At 43.6% G+C, this 5,120-nt stretch overlaps 1 pseudogene across 3 annotated transcripts; it reads right to left on the minus strand.

The window, feature by feature from the left end:
* Window positions 1–720: 720 nt before the first annotated feature.
* On the minus strand, window positions 721–3,741 carry LOC147429273 (EID1-like F-box protein 2 pseudogene; annotated as a pseudogene). Of its 3 annotated transcripts, none has more exons than XR_015185824.1 (2): window positions 3,622–3,741; window positions 721–2,890 (listed from the first exon to the last, which is right to left on the minus strand). The product of XR_015185824.1 is annotated as an EID1-like F-box protein 2 pseudogene, transcript variant X2 (transcript). The 3 variants fall into 3 exon arrangements; XR_015185823.1 differs by having other exon boundaries at window positions 721–2,971; window positions 3,622–3,665; XR_015185825.1 differs by lacking the exon at window positions 3,622–3,741 and adding an exon at window positions 3,312–3,615.
* Between the last annotated feature and the right edge of the window lie 1,379 nt (window positions 3,742–5,120).

Raw genomic sequence — 5,120 nt, forward strand, 5'->3', positions numbered from 1 at the left:
GCACATAAGTGTGATACACAGTACCCTGTAGCTTTCTTCACTCTGCAGAAGTAGCTTCTACACGAGATTATCTAAAAATAAAGTAGATGGCTCTCATGGAGTGCTTTTTAAAACACTCATAACCACACAACCCTCTATAGTGTCCATGCCAATGTGCAAGCTTATACACGCACTATAGCAAAAATAATACAACAAGGCTAATTTAGAGTAGACTCGATGGTGGAATGCAACATTTATATCTCATTGCATTTGCATCCTTCAATTAGTAATAAAATCCGGCATCTAATTATCACTGGGGATATGAACATACGCCGCTATCCATGGTGAATGGGTAAGAGCAAGGTTTAGGATTTGATGCATTGAATTGCTAATACCTTTTGGTGAAGAATCTCATGCTCCTATTTCTTAATAAACAGCGTGATTAAAATTGGAAGTCTATTAACTCCTATATCAGTGGCTACATTTGTGGAAAAAAGGGGCAGCCCATGTGTGCGGTTGGTGAAGAGTTTCATGCGGCTTCTACGTGTCCCCCGGTCTTCTTCATTGCTCTGCTAAGAGATATAGTTATCAAAAATGTTGGTCAATTGTATGGAGCATACAAAAGGGCTCTATATTACTCAGAAAGTAGTTCAAGTGTCGGAATGTGCCACGCCACATAACAGGGATGAAGGTGATTAGCAAAAGGAAAACAGATGGTGATGATGAGCACAAAAAAAAAGCACCAAGCAAACCACCGATGTCAGCTGGTTTCTTTTATAAGTCCCCACCTTAAATGTAGAGGGCTGACTATAATGGAGCAAATCACTCCACAAGGACCCCACATATCCTCTACAAGAGGATGGGCTAGTTACTATTACTACATATATAGAAGGTATGCGATGGTACATCATTCTGTTCCATTGGCACCGGGTTGAACCCGGTACCTTGGGCCAAATACATCCACCCTTCTTGAGAAATTGATATTCTTCCAGCAATCACTGACCACACTGGCCACGCTCAAAGCCAAACATAAAAGGGGAGGCAGCGCACAGGCATACAAACCATCTTGTTCAGTCAGTGCACCAAACATGCAGTAAAATGGTAGACAATGCTCTTCACAGACTGCAAAAGAGATTGTTTCATGTACAGCAAAATGCAAAGTCATAATATCATACAATAAATGTGTCATGCACGGTCAGTTTCCCAAGGTGCTACTTCTAACTATAGTACAAAAGGGCAGGTCTCTCAAGATAGTCGAAGAGCATGCTGTGCGTATGCCAAGAAGATCCCACGTGCCGTATACACAGCACAAGGCTGATTCTACAGCTCAATACCCCCATCATTCCACAATATCATAAAAACATGCTGATAGAGAGAAGAAGAGGCAAGGCAACAGCAATGAAGCAAACAAGCAGAAAACAAAAGCGATAATATGTAGTTAGTGTAGTATATGGAAAGAACAAGGAAAAAACCGATAGCTAACAAAACGGCAGAATCGATAAGCAAAGCAATATAAAAAACTGTACTTCTACTTATCCTCGTCAGATTCATCTGATTCCGAGAGGTGTAGCAACGTGCATCTGCCATTCACGTGGCCATTCAGGCAAACAGAATAGTCTATGTTTTCATTGAAAGCGGCCAGCCTTGTACTTGCACTCTTGGGAATCATCTGCGCACGCTTCATGTTCCATACCCCTGCTTTGCAATACGGACAGTTCTCACCCTTGCTTATTGGCACTCTCTTTAGAGTGAGAAGCTTCTTGGTTTCAGATTTGTCAAAGCTTCTGAATACTCCTCGGAACAACCCGACATCCTCTGGACTATTAGCATGTTCACATGGATCAGACATATACAGAATATCTCTTCGACACTTTGGTATCAGAAAAAAACGACCTGATGTACACGAAAATCTGGTCTTATGCACAAAATGACCGGCAACTGCCTGCATTGGGTGGTTTGAGGATAAAGCCGATTGATAGCAGCCAGCACAATAAAGGAAAAGCTTACCAAGCGCCCCCCATCCACCATCAATCTGCCTGTTTTTGGCGCCAACGAGAAGGTCAGACACCATTTTCGGCGCACGAGATCGACAGAACTCGCGCCAAAGATGGCGATCTGAAATTGCCCTGGTTTTCTTGCATAAACATGACAAGAAACCGATGAAAAAAGGGTTCCAGTTGGCGTGTTTAGCAACTAATGAAAGCACACGTTCATCGGACAGATCTGTACAACAACCTTCCAAGCGAACCCTCTTCAAACCTGCAGTAGCTTTACCATTGCTGCAGCCAATGCGATTATATATCACAGGGGCCTCTGTGTAGGTCTTGTTATCACCACCATTGCAGTGATAGACAGCATTAGGGGCCTTGCGCACCAAAAATTCTTGGATTCTTTCTGCAACATTTTGCTCCACTCCTCTTTGCGCCAAACACGGCATAGGTATTACATCCTCCACCATTTCGATACAGAACGAAATTTGGATTCTGCAGCTAACAATTCTAGTGTATGAACTTGTCAAAGTTTTGCACTATTGAAATAAGGTCAGATGTTGAGCAAAAACTGCCTGCAGTTTTATCAATGAAGCACAAACTTTTGATGTACAATGTCGTGTACACAGGGCTAGCTAGAGTACCAAAGTGCTCAACCCTCTCTTTGGCAGCAATACCAAATACGATTACCAAAGATGTTAAAATCTTTCAGAAAGATGGCACCAATTCTTGAAAGCTATAAAATAAGGGTCAATTCTGACAGGAGAAATTCTGGTAGAGCCAAAACAACCTCAAAATTTCGCTGGTAAATCCAAAAAACCTCAACTATCTCAACCTTTGTTCCCCCCTGGCTGCTACAATTCACAGAAACTCCGACAATGGCATAGATTAACGCATATCAGTTTAGAATAAAATATGGGTACCTGCAACAGCAAGAAAATATCCTTGAAGTGCTCTGCCTGGAAAGAACTCCACAGAAACACCAAATCTACATCCACAAAAATCTGCTCGTACTTGTGAATTGACACTTTACACTTTAGCAGATGCAGGCTAGATTAACAAATCAATGACACATGCAGGCTGCATACCATACAGAAGCATAGATTCAATAGCTATAGCTCACTGCATAGACCTTAAGAAGCACATTCTGAGTCGATTATGACACATCATGATTATATACAACAAAGTATCTTAAGCCCACCAGTCCTCAGTAGAATAGTACCTAAAAATATATGTTCGTATTATAGAAAAACCACAACCTAAGCCGTTTTAGAACTCCTGAACAAATGCATTTTGCATCATATATTACGCTTCAAAACCCCCAAAAACGATAATTTGCTATACCAGCAAGAATCCGCATCATGGCACATCAGAAACCCTAAACAAACCAGTTCGTATCAATCATGATACCAGCGAAAGCCCAGAATGAAAAACGGCAGGGATCCTAAACAAAAACACTCTTGAATTGAACGATAGCAGGCATTTGCGAGAAAACAAAAGCAGACAACCTAAAGCGAAGAGAGCAACAACAATTGTGATGATTTGCAACGACAAAAAGGATGGGAGCAGAGAATGCAGGGGCGGCGGAAAAGCAAGCAGAAGAGCAAGACCAAAATGGCGAAGAAAATGTGGCGAGAGGAGAAGCGAGGATTACCTGCAAGGAAAGAGGCAGACTGTTGACAGCTGTGGGCGAGTAAAGAGAAAAGCACAAGGTCACACTTTTTGGGCAGCCTAGCTCTCGACGCTTTATGAAAATATCTTGCGAGTGCCGAGCCCCACACGGTCAATTCGTGTTGCCTCCGCATTGGCTTACACTAGATTTGATCATGGCAATCCACGTGTACAGCACCTTGCCCTCCTTCTCGAATTCTTGAGAAACAAGGTGTGGACCTTACCTCTTTCGAGCATATCTTTTAGCAATCTATACTATAGATGAAGAAGAAAGAAGAAAGGAATTCAGGCGGCCATGTGCCAGCATAAGCTTTATCCGGCCTAGGGTGTGCTCTGAGCTCTCGCCAGCACGAGCGCCATTTAGGCATGCCAGTTGGCTCAAAAAGAGGTTGAGACGGTGGTAAATGTGATCGCGAGCCGCGACGTTGGCCTGCCGAGAAGGTGAAGAGCCATATGAGGGGGGGAGGCGAAGAGACGAGAGAGAGAGAGAGAGAGAGAGAGTTTCCTTGCCCGAAGAAGAGCCGTTTGAGGGGGGAGGCGAAGAGCCACAAACGAGAACGTGTGTGTGTGTGTGTGTGTGTGTGTGTGAGAGAGAGAGAGAGAGAGAGAGAGAGAGAGAGAGAGAGAGACTTTCCTTGCCCGAACAAGCACCTGCAAAGAAGAGACGAGCAGCATCCACATCCCGCCCCCCCTTCTTCTCTCTCTCCATAACTAGGGTCGTTGTGGGTGATCATGTTGCCATCCATGAGCCTTGCTTTGCCTGCCCCGTACACAACCTTTTGCCAACAGAAGCTGCTAGCATTGCCCGCGTCTCCTTTGTTTCTGACTGATGCATGCCAGCGCCCTTTTGCACCAAACCAGGGCTTCTCGCCCAAGTCATGTGTGCCCTTCACGACCATAGCTGCCTCCAAGTGGCCTTGCTACCCACCTACCCCATTGGTCTCCGAGTTCATTTCTAAAGAATACAACTTTCCTAGCTGCGCAACAATCCCATGCCGTTGTTACATCTCTCTCTCTCTCTCTCTCTCTCCCCCGGCTACACACCATATTTTGAGTCATATTTTCAAGGTCAAAATATGTCTCTACTTCTATGTTTATCATAAACACCACTGTTGAAATATGTCTAAGATTTCATCTTTTATCATAAACACCACTTCTTACGACCTTTACCTGTTGTTGTTTGATAAAACAAATGTGGGGGAGAGCAAGATTAGTGTGGGTCTAAGGAACGTGTTTTGCGTTCTCATCCAAGCTGAGAAGAAATGGTGAAAGAGGCTTTTTCTTGCAGATGGAAAACAATTACCATCTATGAATGATTTCTCTGACTTCAACATGGGAACGGAGGAATGGAAGGATTGGGTGATGGAGGTGACGAATCAGATAGTGATGATGAAGATGCTGAAATTAAAACAAAAGAAGAAATAGAGAGTAAGGTGGATGTGATAGAGGAAGAGCAGAAATCTTGAGTCATCACCATCAGAT

Source organism: Adiantum capillus-veneris, chromosome 22 (genome assembly GCF_014529385.1).
Source record: "Adiantum capillus-veneris isolate H3 chromosome 22, ASM1452938v2, whole genome shotgun sequence".
NCBI lineage: Eukaryota > Viridiplantae > Streptophyta > Polypodiopsida > Polypodiales > Pteridaceae > Adiantum > Adiantum capillus-veneris.